Source organism: Oncorhynchus mykiss, chromosome 12, assembly GCF_057628025.1.
Source record: "Oncorhynchus mykiss isolate SJ-2025 chromosome 12, ASM5762802v1, whole genome shotgun sequence".
NCBI lineage: Eukaryota > Metazoa > Chordata > Actinopteri > Salmoniformes > Salmonidae > Oncorhynchus > Oncorhynchus mykiss.
The window spans coordinates 3,560,142-3,574,929 of NC_143033.1; positions in this window are offsets into that span (position 1 = coordinate 3,560,142).

Below are 14,788 nucleotides of genomic sequence, written 5' to 3' on the forward strand. Positions count from 1 at the left end.
CCATCCAGCCTCCCATTCCACTATGACCATCCAGCCTCCCATTCCACTATGACCATCCAGCCTCCCATTCCACTATGACCATCCAGCCTCCCATTCCACTATGACCATCCAGCCTCCCATTCCACTATGACCATCCAGCCTCCCATTCCACTATGACCATCCAGCCTCCCATTCCTCCCATTCCACTATGACCATCCAGCCTCCCATTCCACTATGACCATCCAGCCTCCCATTCCACTATGACCATCCAGCCTCCCATTCCACTATGACCATCCAGCCTCCCATTCCACTATGACCATCCAGCCTCCCATTCCACTATGACCATCCAGCCTCCCATTCCACTATGACCATCCAGCCTCCCATTCCACTATGACCATCCAGCCTCCCATTCCACTATGACCATCCAGCCTCCCATTCCACTATGACCATCCAGCCTCCCATTCCACTATGACCATCCAGCCTCCCATTCCACTATGACCATCCAGCCTCCCATTCCACTATGACCATCCAGCCTCCCATTCCACTATGACCATCCAGCCTCCCATTCCACTATGACCATCCAGCCTCCCATTCCACTATGACCATCCAGCCTCCCATTCCACTATGACCATCCAGCCTCCCATTCCACTATGACCATCCAGCCTCCCATTCCACTATGACCATCCAGCCTCCCATTCCACTATGACCATCCAGCCTCCCATTCCACTATGACCATCCAGCCTCCCATTCCTCTATGACCATCCAGCCTCCCATTCCACTATGACCATCCAGCCTCCCATTCCACTATGACCATCCAGCCTCCCATTCCACTATGACCATCCAGCCTCCCATTCCACTATGACCATCCAGCCTCCCATTCCACTATGACCATCCAGCCTCCCATTCCACTATGACCATCCAGCCTCCCATTCCTCTATGACCATCCAGCCTCCCATTCCACTATGACCATCCAGCCTCCCATTCCACTATGACCATCCAGCCTCCCATTCCACTATGACCATCCAGCCTCCCATTCCACTATGACCATCCAGCCTCCCATTCCACTATGACCATCCAGCCTCCCATTCCACTATGACCATCCAGCCTCCCATTCCTCTATGACCATCCAGCCTCCCATTCCACTATGACCATCCAGCCTCCCATTCCACTATGACCATCCAGCCTCCCATTCCACTATGACCATCCAGCCTCCCATTCCACTATGACCATCCAGCCTCCCAATCCACTATGACCATCCAGCCTCCCATTCCACTATGACCATCCAGCCTCCCATTCCTCTATGACCATCCAGCCTCCCATTCCACTATGACCATCCAGCCTCCCATTCCACTATGACCATCCAGCCTCCCATTCCACTATGACCATCCAGCCTCCCATTCCACTATGACCATCCAGCCTCCCATTCCACTATGACCATCCAGCCTCCCATTCCACTATGACCATCCAGCCTCCCATTCCACTATGACCATCCAGCCTCCCATTCCACTATGACCATCCAGCCTCCCATTCCACTATGACCATCCAGCCTCCCATTCCACTATGACCATCCAGCCTCCCATTCCACTATGACCATCCAGCCTCCCATTCCACTATGATCAAATCAAATCAAATCAAATCAAATTTATTTTATATAGCCCTTCGTACATCAGCTGATATCTCAAAGTGCTGTACAGAAACCCAGCCTAAAACCCCAAACAGCAAGCAATGCAGGTGAAGAAGCACGGTGGCTAGGAAAAACTCCCTAGAAAGGCCAAAACCTAGGAAGAAACCTAGAGAGGAACCAGGCTATGTGGGGTGGCCAGTCCTCTTCTGGCTGTGCCGGGTGGAGATTATAACAAAACATGGTCAAGATGTTCAAATGTTCATAAATGACCAGCATGGTCGAATAATAATAAGGCAGAATAGTTGAAACTGGAGCAGCAGCACAGTCAGGTGGACTGGGGACAGCAAGGAGTCATCATGTCAGGTAGTCCTGGGGCATGGTCCTAGGGCTCAGGTCCTCCGAGAGAGAGAAAGAAAGAGAGAATTAGAGAGAGCATATGTGGGATGGCCAGTCCTCTTCTGGCTGTGCCGGGTGGAGATTATAACAGAACATGGCCAAGATGTTCAAATGTTCATAAATGATCAGCATGGTCGAATAATAATAAGGCAGAACAGTTGAAACTGGAGCAGCAGCACAGCCAGGTGGACTGGGGACAGCAAGGAGTCATCATGTCAGGTAGTCCTGGGGCATGGTCCTAGGGCTCAGGTCCTCCGAGAGAGAGAAAGAGAGAAGGAGAGAATTAGAGAACGCACACTTAGATTCACACAGGACACCGAATAGGACAGGAGAAGTACTCCAGATATAACAAACTGACCCTAGCCCCCCGACACATAAACTACTGCAGCATAAATACTGGAGGCTGAGACAGGAGGGGTCAGGAGACACTGTGGCCCACTCCGAGGACACCCCCGGACAGGGCCAAACAGGAAGGATATAACCCCACCCACTTTGCCAAAGCACAGCCCCCACACCATCCATGACCATCCAGCCTCCCATTCCTCCCATTCCTCCCATTCCACTATGACCATCCAGCCTCCCATTCCTCCCATTCCACTATGACCATCCAGCCTCCCATTCCTCCCATTCCTCCCATTCCACTATGACCATCCAGCCTCCCATTCCTCCCATTCCACTATGACCATCCAGCCTCCCATTCCACTATGACCATCCAGCCTCCCATTCCACTATGACCATCCAGCCTCCCATTCCACTATGACCATCCAGCCTCCCATTCCACTATGACCATCCAGCCTCCCATTCCACTATGACCATCCAGCCTCCCATTCCACTATGACCATCCAGCCTCCCATTCCACTATGACCATCCAGCCTCCCATTCCACTATGACCATCCAGCCTCCCATTCCACTATGACCATCCAGCCTCCCATTCCACTATGACCATCCAGCCTCCCATTCCACTATGACCATCCAGCCTCCCATTCCACTATGACCATCCAGCCTCCCATTCCACTATGACCATCCAGCCTCCCATTCCACTATGACCATCCAGCCTCCCATTCCACTATGACCATCCAGCCTCCCATTCCACTATGACCATCCAGCCTCCCATTCCACTATGACCATCCAGCCTCCCATTCCACTATGACCATCCAGCCTCCCATTCCACTATGACCATCCAGCCTCCCATTCCACTATGACCATCCAGCCTCCCATTCCACTATGACCATCCAGCCTCCCATTCCACTATGACCATCCAGCCTCCCATTCCTCCCATTCCACTATGACCATCCAGCCTCCCATTCCACTATGACCATCCAGCCTCCCATTCCACTATGACCATCCAGCCTCCCATTCCACTATGACCATCCAGCCTCCCATTCCACTATGACCATCCAGCCTCCCATTCCACTATGACCATCCAGCCTCCCATTCCACTATGACCATCCAGCCTCCCATTCCACTATGACCATCCAGCCTCCCATTCCACTATGACCATCCAGCCTCCCATTCCACTATGACCATCCAGCCTCCCATTCCTCCCATTCCACTATGACCATCCAGCCTCCCATTCCACTATGACCATCCAGCCTCCCATTCCACTATGACCATCCAGCCTCCCATTCCACTATGACCATCCAGCCTCCCATTCCACTATGACCATCCAGCCTCCCATTCCACTATGACCATCCAGCCTCCCATTCCACTATGACCATCCAGCCTCCCATTCCACTATGACCATCCAGCCTCCCATTCCACTATGACCATCCAGCCTCCCATTCCACTATGACCATCCAGCCTCCCATTCCACTATGACCATCCAGCCTCCCATTCCACTATGACCATCCAGCCTCCCATTCCACTATGACCATCCAGCCTCCCATTCCACTATGACCATCCAGCCTCCCATTCCACTATGACCATCCAGCCTCCCATTCCACTATGACCATCCAGCCTCCCATTCCACTATGACCATCCAGCCTCCCATTCCACTATGACCATCCAGCCTCCCATTCCACTATGACCATCCAGCCTCCCATTCCACTATGATCATCCAGCCTCCCATTCCACTATGACCATCCAGCCTCCCATTCCTCCCATTCCACTATGACCATCCAGCCTCCCATTCCTCCCATTCCACTATGACCATCCAGCCTCCCATTCCACTATGACCATCCAGCCTCCCATTCTACTATGACCATCCAGCCTCCCATTCCACTATGACCATCCAGCCTCCCATTCCACTATGACCATCCAGCCTCCCATTCCACTATGACCATCCAGCCTTCCATTCCTCTATGACCATCCAGCCTCCCATTCCACTATGACCATCCAGCCTCCCATTCCACTATGACCATCCAGCCTCCCATTCCTCCCATTCCACTATGACCATCCAGCCTCCCATTCCTCCCATTCCCCTATGACCATCCAGCCTCCCATTCCTCCCATTCCACTATGACCATCCAGCCTCCCATTCCACTATGACCTTCCAGCCTCCCATTCCACTATGACCATCCAGCCTCCCATTCCACTATGACCATCCAGCCTCCCATTCCACTATGACCATCCAGCCTCCCATTCCACTATGACCATCCAGCCTCCCATTCCACTATGACCATCCAGCCTCCCATTCCACTATGACCATCCAGCCTCCCATTCCACTATGACCATCCAGCCTCCCATTCCACTATGACCATCCAGCCTCCCATTCCACTATGACCATCCAGCCTCCCATTCCACTATGACCATCCAGCCTCCCATTCCACTATGACCATCCAGCCTCCCATTCCACTATGACCATCCAGCCTCCCATTCCACTATGACCATCCAGCCTCCCATTCCACTATGACCATCCAGCCTCCCATTCCACTATGACCATCCAGCCTCCCATTCCACTATGACCATCCAGCCTCCCATTCCACTATGACCATCCAGCCTCCCATTCCACTATGACCATCCAGCCTCCCATTCCTCTATGACCATCCAGCCTCCCATTCCACTATGACCATCCAGCCTCCCATTCCACTATGACCATCCAGCCTCCCATTCCACTATGACCATCCAGCCTCCCATTCCACTATGACCATCCAGCCTCCCATTCCACTATGACCATCCAGCCTCCCATTCCACTATGACCATCCAGCCTCCCATTCCACTATGACCATCCAGCCTCCCATTCCACTATGACCATCCAGCCTCCCATTCCACTATGACCATCCAGCCTCCCATTCCACTATGACCATCCAGCCTCCCATTCCACTATGACCATCCAGCCTCCCATTCCACTATGATCATCCAGCCTCCCATTCCACTATGACCATCCAGCCTCCCATTCCACTATGACCATCCAGCCTCCCATTCCACTATGACCATCCAGCCTCCCATTCCACTATGACCATCCAGCCTCCCATTCCACTATGACCATCCAGCCTCCCATTCCACTATGACCATCCAGCCTCCCATTCCACTATGACCATCCAGCCTCCCATTCCACTATGATCATCCAGCCTCCCATTCCACTATGACCATCCAGCCTCCCATTCCACTATGACCATCCAGCCTCCCATTCCACTATGACCATCCAGCCTCCCATTCCACTATGACCATCCAGCCTCCCATTCCACTATGACCATCCAGCCTCCCATTCCACTATGACCATCCAGCCTCCCATTCCACTATGATCATCCAGCCTCCCATTCCACTATGACCATCCAGCCTCCCATTCCACTATGACCATCCAGCCTCCCATTCCACTATGACCATCCAGCCTCCCATTCCACTATGACCATCCAGCCTCCCATTCCACTATGACCATCCAGCCTCCCATTCCACTATGACCATCCAGCCTCCCATTCCACTATGATCATCCAGCCTCCCATTCCACTATGACCATCCAGCCTCCCATTCCACTATGACCATCCAGCCTCCCATTCCACTATGACCATCCAGCCTCCCATTCCACTATGACCATCCAGCCTCCCATTCCACTATGACCATCCAGCCTCCCATTCCACTATGACCATCCAGCCTCCCATTCCACTATGACCATCCAGCCTCCCATTCCACTATGACCATCCAGCCTCCCATTCCACTATGACCATCCAGCCTCCCATTCCACTATGACCATCCAGCCTCCCATTCCACTATGACCATCCAGCCTCCCATTCCACTATGACCATCCAGCCTCCCATTCCACTATGACCATCCAGCCTCCCATTCCACTATGACCATCCAGCCTCCCATTCCACTATGACCATCCAGCCTCCCATTCCACTATGACCATCCAGCCTCCCATTCCACTATGACCATCCAGCCTCCCATTCCACTATGACCATCCAGCCTCCCATTCCACTATGACCATCCAGCCTCCCATTCCACTATGACCATCCAGCCTCCCATTCCACTATGACCATCCAGCCTCCCATTCCACTATGACCATCCAGCCTCCCATTCCACTATGACCATCCAGCCTCCCATTCCACTATGACCATCCAGCCTCCCATTCCACTCATGACCATCCAGCCTCCCATTCCTCTATGACCATCCAGCCTCCCATTCCACTCATGACCATCCAGCCTCCCATTCCACTATGACCATCCAGCCTCCCATTCCACTATGACCATCCAGCCTCCCATTCCACTATGACCATCCAGCCTCCCATTCCACTATGACCATCCAGCCTCCCATTCCAATATGACCATCCAGCCTCCCATTCCACTATGACCATCCAGCCTCCCATTCCACTATGACCATCCAGCCTCCCATTCCACTATGACCATCCAGCCTCCCATTCCACTATGACCATCCAGCCTCTCATTCCTCCCATTCCACTATGACCATCCAGCCTCCCATTCCACTATGACCATCCAGCCTCCCATTCCACTATGACCATCCAGCCTCCCATTCCACTATGACCATCCAGCCTCCCATTCCACTATGACCATCCAGCCTCCCATTCCACTATGACCATCCAGCCTCCCATTCCTCCCATTCCACTATGACCATCCAGCCTCCCATTCCACTATGACCATCCAGCCTCCCATTCCACTATGACCATCCAGCCTCCCATTCCACTATGACCATCCAGCCTCCCATTCCACTATGACCATCCAGCCTCCCATTCCACTATGACCATCCAGCCTCTCATTCCACTATGACCATCCAGCCTCTCATTCCACTATGACCATCCAGCCTCCCATTCCACTATGACCATCCAGCCTCCCATTCCACTATGACCATCCAGCCTCCCATTCCTCTATGACCATCCAGCCTCCCATTCCTCTATGACCATCCAGCCTCCCATTCCTCTATGACCATCCAGCCTCTCATTCCACTATGACCATCCAGCCTCTCATTCCACTATGACCATCCAGCCTCCCATTCCACTATGACCATCCAGCCTCCCATTCCACTATGACCATCCAGCCTCCCATTCCTCCCATTCCACTATGACCATCCAGCCTCCCATTCCACTATGACCATCCAGCCTCCCATTCCACTATGACCATCCAGCCTCCCATTCCACTATGACCATCCAGCCTCCCATTCCACTATGACCATCCAGCCTCCCATTCCACTATGACCATCCAGCCTCCCATTCCACTATGACCACCCAGCCTCCCATTCCACTATGACCATCCAGCCTCCCATTCCTCCCATTCCACTATGACCATCCAGCCTCCCATTCCTCCCATTCCACTATGACCATCCAGCCTCCCATTCCACTATGACCATCCAGCCTCCCATTCCACTATGACCATCCAGCCTCCCATTCCACTATGACCATCCAGCCTCCCATTCCACTATGACCATCCAGCCTCCCATTCCACTATGACCATCCAGCCTCCCATTCCATTATGACCATCCAGCCTCCCATTCCACTATGACCATCCAGCCTCCCATTCCACTATGACCATCCAGCCTCCCATTCCACTATGACCATCCAGCCTCTCATTCCTCCCATTCCACTATGACCATCCAGCCTCTCATTCCACTATGACCATCCAGCCTCCCATTCCACTATGACCATCCAGCCTCCCATTCCTCTATGACCATCCAGCCTCCCATTCCACTATGATCATCCAGCCTCCCATTCCACTATGACCATCCAGCCTCTCATTCCTCCCATTCCACTATGACCATCCAGCCTCTCATTCCACTATGACCATCCAGCCTCCCATTCCACTATGATCATCCAGCCTCCCATTCCACTATGACCATCCAGCCTCCCATTCCTCTATGACCATCCAGCCTCCCATTCCACTATGACCATCCAGCCTCCCATTCCTCTATGACCATCCAGCCTCCCATTCCACTATGACCATCCAGCCTCCCATTCCACTATGACCATCCAGCCTCCCATTCCACTATGACCATCCAGCCTCCCATTCCTCTATGACCATCCAGCCTCCCATTCCACTATGACCATCCAGCCTCCCATTCCACTATGACCATCCAGCCTCCCATTCCACTATGACCATCCAGCCTCCCATTCCTCTATGACCATCCAGCCTCTCATTCCACTATGACCATCCAGCCTCCCATTCCACTATGACGATCCAGCCTCCCATTCCTCCCATTCCACTATGACCATCCAGCCTCCCATTCCTCTATGACCATCCAGCCTCCCATTCCACTATGACCATCCAGCCTCCCATTCCACTATGACCATCCAGCCTCCCATTCCACTATGACCATCCAGCCTCCCATTCCTCTATGACCATCCAGCCTCCCATTCCACTATGACCATCCAGCCTCCCATTCCACTATGACCATCCAGCCTCCCATTCCACTATGACCATCCAGCCTCCCATTCCACTATGACCATCCAGCCTCCCATTCCACTATGATCATCCAGCCTCCCATTCCACTATGACCATCCAGCCTCCCATTCCACTATGACCATCCAGCCTCCCATTCCACTATGACCATCCAGCCTCCCATTCCACTATGACCATCCAGCCTCCCATTCCACTATGATCATCCAGCCTCCCATTCCACTATGACCATCCAGCCTCCCATTCCACTATGACCATCCAGCCTCCCATTCCACTATGACCATCCAGCCTCCCATTCCACTATGACCATCCAGCCTCCCATTCCACTATGACCATCCAGCCTCCCATTCCACTATGACCATCCAGCCTCCCATTCCACTATGACCATCCAGCCTCCCATTCCACTATGACCATCCAGCCTCCCATTCCACTATGACCATCCAGCCTCCCATTCCACTATGACCATCCAGCCTCCCATTCCACTATGACCATCCAGCCTCCCATTCCACTATGACCATCCAGCCTCCCATTCCACTATGACCATCCAGCCTCCCATTCCACTATGACCATCCAGCCTCCCATTCCACTATGACCATCCAGCCTCCCATTCCACTATGACCATCCAGCCTCCCATTCCACTATGACCATCCAGCCTCCCATTCCACTATGACCATCCAGCCTCCCATTCCACTATGACCATCCAGCCTCCCATTCCACTATGACCATCCAGCCTCTCATTCCTCCCATTCCACTATGACCATCCAGCCTCTCATTCCTCCCATTCCACTATGACCATCCAGCCTCCCATTCCACTATGACCATCCAGCCTCCCATTCCACTATGACCATCCAGCCTCCCATTCCACTATGACCATCCAGCCTCCCATTCCACTATGACCATCCAGTCTCCCATTCCACTATGACCATCCAGCCTCCCATTCCACTATGACCATCCAGCCTCCCATTCCACTATGACCATCCAGCCTCCCATTCCACTATGACCATCCAGCCTCCCATTCCACTATGACCATCCAGCCTCCCATTCCACTATGACCATCCAGCCTCCCATTCCACTATGACCATCCAGCCTCCCATTCCACTATGATCATCCAGCCTCCCATTCCACTATGACCATCCAGCCTCCCATTCCACTATGATCATCCAGCCTCCCATTCCACTATGATCATCCAGCCTCCCATTCCACTATGACCATCCAGCCTCCCATTCCACTATGACCATCCAGCCTCCCATTCCACTATGACCATCCAGCCTCCCATTCCACTATGACCATCCAGCCTCCCATTCCACTATGACCATCCAGCCTCCCATTCCACTATGACCATCCAGCCTCCCATTCCACTATGACCATCCAGCCTCCCATTCCACTATGACCATCCAGCCTCCCATTCCACTATGACCATCCAGCCTCCCATTCCACTATGACCATCCAGCCTCCCATTCCACTATGACCATCCAGCCTCCCATTCCACTATGACCATCCAGCCTCCCATTCCACTATGACCATCCAGCCTCCCATTCCACTATGACCATCCAGCCTCCCATTCCACTATGACCATCCAGCCTCCCATTCCACTATGACCATCCAGCCTCCCATTCCACTATGACCATCCAGCCTCCCATTCCACTATGACCATCCAGCCTCCCATTCCACTATGACCATCCAGCCTCCCATTCCACTATGACCATCCAGCCTCCCATTCCACTATGACCATCCAGCCTCCCATTCCACTATGACCATCCAGCCTCCCATTCCACTATGACCATCCAGCCTCCCATTCCACTATGACCATCCAGCCTCCCATTCCACTATGACCATCCAGCCTCCCATTCCACTATGACCATCCAGCCTCCCATTCCACTATGACCATCCAGCCTCCCATTCCACTATGATCATCCAGCCTCCCATTCCTCCCATTCCACTATGATCATCCAGCCTCCCATTCCTCCCATTCCACTATGACCATCCAGCCTCTCATTCCTCCCATTCCACTATGATCATCCAGCCTCCCATTCCACTATGATCATCCAGCCTCCCATTCCACTATGACTATCCAGCCTCCCATTCCACTATGACCATCCAGCCTCCCATTCCTCCCATTCCACTATGACCATCCAGCCTCCCATTCCACTATGACCATCCAGCCTCCCATTCCACTATGACCATCGTGTCTCTCATTCCTCCCATTCCACTATGATCATCCAGCCTCCCATTCCACTATGATCATCCAGCCTCCCATTCCACTATGACCATCCAGCCTCCCATTCCACTATGACCATCCAGCCTCCCATTCCTCCCATTCCACTATGACCATCCAGCCTCCCATTCCACTATGACCATCCAGCCTCCCATTCCACTATGACCATCCAGCCTCTCATTCCTCCCATTCCACTATGACCATCCAGCCTCCCATTCCACTATGACCATCCAGCCTCCCATTCCACTATGACCATCCAGCCTCCCATTCCACTCATGACCATCCAGCCTCCCATTCCACTCATGACCATCCAGCCTCCCATTCCACTATGACCATCCAGCCTCCCATTCCACTATGACCATCCAGCCTCCCATTCCACTATGACCATCCAGCCTCCCATTCCACTATGACCATCCAGCCTCCCATTCCACTCATGACCATCCAGCCTCTCATTCCTCCCATTCCACTATGACCATCCAGCCTCCCATTCCTCCCATTCCACTATGACCATCCAGCCTCTCATTCCTCCCATTCCACTATGACCATCAAGCCTCCCATTCCACTATGACCATCCAGCCTCCCATTCCACTATGACCATCCAGCCTCCCATTCCTCCCATTCCACTATGACCATCCAGCCTCCCATTCCACTATGACCATCCAGCCTCCCATTCCACTATGACCATCCATAGTGAAGATCCCATTCCACTATGACCATCCAGCCTCCCATTCCTCCCATTCCACTATGACCATCCAGCCTCCCATTCCACTATGACCATCCAGCCTCCCATTCCACTATGACCATCCATAGTGAACATCCCATTCCACTATGACGATCCAGCCTCCCATTCCTCCCATTCCACTATGACCATCCAGCCTCCCATTCCACTATGACCATCCAGCCTCCCATTACACTATGACCATCCATAGTGAACATCCCATTCCACTATGACGATCCAGCCTCCCATTCCTCCCATTCCACTATGACCATCCAGCCTCCCATTCCACTATGACCATCCAGCCTCCCATTCCACTATGACCATCCATAGTGAACATCCCATTCCACTTTGACCATCCAGCCTCCCATTCCACTTTGATCATCCATAGTGAACATCCCATTCCACTATGACCATCCATAGTGAACATCCCATTCCACTATGAACATCCAGCCTCCCATTCCACTATGACCATCCAGCCTCCCATTCCACTATGACCATCCAGCCTCCCATTCCACTATGACCATCCATAGTGAACATCCCATTCCACTTTGACCATCCAGCCTCCCATTCCACTATGATCATCCATAGTGAACATCCCATTCCACTATGACCATCCATAGTGAACATCCCATTCCACTTTGACCATCCAGCCTCCCATTCCACTATGATCATCCATAGTGAACATCCCATTCCACTATGACCATCCATAGTGAACATCCCATTCCACTATGACCATCCATAGTGAACATCCCATTCCTCTATGACCATCCAGCCTCCCTTTCCACTATGATCATCCATAGTGAACATCCCATTCCACTTTGACCATCCAGCCTCCCATTCCACTATGACCATCCATAGTGAACATCCCATTCCACTATGACCATCCATAGTGAACATCCCATTCCTCTATGACCATCCAGCCTCCCTTTCCACTCATGTCACATATTAGACAGCTGGGAAATGGCGGAGGCACAAGTTATTATTTATATATATTATTCATAATATTTTATTAATATTATTATTTTATTATTATTATTATTAAAACATTTATTAAAAAAATTACTTTTTCTATTTGGACTCATCGCTCCAACGAGGCGAAAATCGAGTCATGGGTCCTCAGAAACATGACCCGCAAAACCTTCTTAACACCCGCCACCAATGTACCATGTCACCAATGTGTCGGAGGAAATCACCGTTCAACTGACTACCGGGGTCAGCCTGCAGGCTCCCGGCCCACCACAAGGAGTCGCTAGCGCACAATGAGCCAAATAAAGCAGCCCGGGTCAAACCCTCCCCTAACCCGGATGACGTTGGGCCAATTGTGCACCGCCCTATGGGACTCCCAATCACAGCTTGTTGTGACCCAGCCTGGGATCGAACCCAGGTCTGTAGTGATGCCTCTAGCACTGTGATGCAGTGTCTTAGACCGCTGAGCCACTTGGGAGGTTTAAGTTTTAAATATATTACAGCTCACATGATCGACAGACCAAATACAATTTAGTTGGTCTATACTTTCAGTCGTTTCAATAGTTTTGTACTCTCATACTTACAATTTTCACGATACTATATTCTGTAAACAGGATGTATAGATAGTATATCTAAGTGTATACGTTCATGTCTCTCATCTCACTAAGTGTTACATTGCTATCTGTTAAGATAAGAGAGACCTTCTATCATATGAGGAAATAAGAGAACAGTTGTAGCATGTTCCACATGGCCCCTTATTCCCTATATAGTGCACTACTTTAGACAAGAACCCTATAGAACCCTATTCCCTACATAGTGCACTATATAGGGCCCTGGTCAAAAGTAGTGGACTATGTAGTCTAGGGAATAGTGTGACAGTAAGGTATGCTGAAATTATTAACACTTGAGAGGTGACCTCAGCTCTGTCCCCTGGAACCTCTGGGCCTGGCAATGGAATGTCTACTGTTATCAGGATCCTTTAAAGGGGACTTCACATCTATATATATATAGAAGTGGCTGCAAACAACACAACACAGAGACTCACCAGACATTGACTCACCAGACATTGACTGACCAGACATTGACTGACAAGACATTGACTGAACAGACATTGACTGACCAGACATTGACTGAACAGACATTGACTCACCGGACTTAGAGACTGGACATTAAAAAAAGTCTGTTTGCCCAGACCGACCTATTCTGACAGGTCAAACATTAACATGGTTCTATTTGTTTGTGTGGCCTTTGAATTAAAGACATGCTTCGCTACTTAGGCGACTAAGACGTGTCAATGTGTAGTGAACATGATCTGTCTGACCTCAATTAGCCACCAAAATCCCTAGTTTGAAAATGACTTTTCTCTTGAAGCTTTGCCACATAATTTCCCCTGATTTCCCCCCACATGGGCCCCTAGAAATGTGTTGTTCTAGCTAATGAACATTTGAGTGACGGCAAACAGGAGGCTGGCGCCAGCATTATCCAATGAGGTTGCAGGGCGGGCCCGACCACTCAGTGGACACAGCTGAGAATGAGAGAGAGAGAGAGAGAGAGCACTACTTTTTAGGGTTCCATAGGGCTCTGGTCTAAAGTAGTGCACTATATAGGGAATAGGGTTCCATAGGGCTCTGGTCTAAAGTAGTGCACTATATAGGGAATAGGGTTTCATAGGGCTCTGGTCTAAAGTAGTGCACTATATAGGGAATAGGGTTCCATAGGGCTCTGGTCTAAAGTAGTGCACTATATAGGGAATAGGGTTCCATAGGGCTCTGGTCTAAAGTAGTGCACTATATAGGGAAACTCCCATATCTACTGGGTGAAATTCCACAGTGTGCCATCACAGCAGCAAGATGTGTGACCTGTTGCCACAAGAAAAGGGCAACCAGTGAAGAACAAACACCATTGTAAATACAACCCATATTTATGCTTATTTATTTTCCTTAGCCATTTGTACATTGTTACCACACTGTATATAATATGACATTTGTAATTTCTTTATTATTTTGAAACTTCTGTATGTGTAATGTTTACTGTTCATTTCTATTGTTTACTTCACTTTGTATATCATCTACCTCACTTGCTTTGGCAATGTTAACACGTTTCCCATGCCA